This window comes from Crocuta crocuta, unplaced genomic scaffold, assembly GCF_008692635.1.
Source record: "Crocuta crocuta isolate KB4526 unplaced genomic scaffold, BGI_CrCroc_1.0 scaffold139, whole genome shotgun sequence".
Classification (NCBI taxonomy): Eukaryota; Metazoa; Chordata; class Mammalia; order Carnivora; family Hyaenidae; genus Crocuta; species Crocuta crocuta.
This window is the reverse complement of record NW_027533258.1, coordinates 5895137-5896470: the sequence shown is the minus strand read 5'-3', so window position 1 is coordinate 5896470 and position 1334 is coordinate 5895137.

Here is a 1334-nt window from a genome sequence, read left to right as displayed (position 1 = left end):
TAAAGAAGAGCCCAGGACTTCTGAGCAAAGCAGCAGCCTGAGTGCAAACATATGACGCCCAATTCTGACAAGGGCCAAAAAAAAGAAAAAAAAAAAAAAAAAAAAAAAAAAAAAAAAAAAGGGGGGTTGTGGAAGCTGCAAAAGGTTGATACCCAAATGCCAGAACGATAAGAAAACGTACTGAGGTGACATGGAAAAGACACCGGGAATTTACCTCACCCTTCAAAGATAACTACATGGACTTGAAGGGAGTGGAGAACCCCGTGAAAACCTGTAACTTGTAGGTGGTTAGAGCTGGGGCATGGGGGGGAGGCTTGGGCCAAGAAGCAACCCTCTGCTTAGAGTATTTTTAGCTATGGTGGATCAGTGGAGGTTTGCCAAGAGCTCTGGGGACACAGAAGGCTCCAGCCAGCCAAGAGCAGGGAGGGAGGGAGGAGGGACCGCTCGGCGAAGCGCACAGAGGCAGTTCAGGCAGGGAGGCCGGTGCTGGCCGAGGACTGCAGTGCCCGCAGGGAAAGCCCGCCTCACCAAGCACAGGGTGCCTGCTCGAAGCCTCAGGACTCCTCCACGTGGAGTGGGAAGCGCCACAAAAACAGAGGGGGCCGTTCAGTACCCGCCTGTGGCATCAGAGCGTTCCCAGACCTGGAGAGGAAGCCACCCAGGGACAGGTTCCTCTACCCAGAATTCTCCCTGCCTTTACCAGGCTTTCTGCTTGGAGCGCTGAACTTGCCGCCAAGCCTCCAGCAGAGAGAAGCCTGCAGCGCGATAGGAGCAGCCAAGGGCAGCGGGCGGTGGGCAACCGGCCATACTTCGCTAGCAAGAAGAGAATCAGAGCAGCCTTTCAGGAGAGCTGTTCGTCTTAATGGACCACAAGCCTTCAGATCTGACATTTCCCCATAACCAAACAACTCCGCTTCCCAGGAGTGTATCCTAGAGTGATAGTGGAAAAAGAAATAATAAATATAAAAGAAGTAAATAAAGTAATATTGAGGATGTGGCCCAAGAGTAACCACAAAGAACGTCCACTGTTGTAAAATACTAGAAACAAACTAAATATCCAATAGCCTATAGGCATTTGGCGCAATAATGTACAGAGTAACCAAAAAAATGAAACGTGCAGTTATCAAATAGTATCTTTTAAAAAAAAGTTTTTAACGTTTATTTATTAATGAGAGAACATGAGCGTGAGAGGGGCAGAGAGAGGGAGACACAGATCCAAAGCAGGTTTCAGGCTCTGCACAGAGCACAATGCAGGGCTCAAACCAAAAAACCATGAGATCGTGACCTGAGCTGAAGTTGGACACTTAACTGACTGAGCCCCCCCCCCCCCGCAG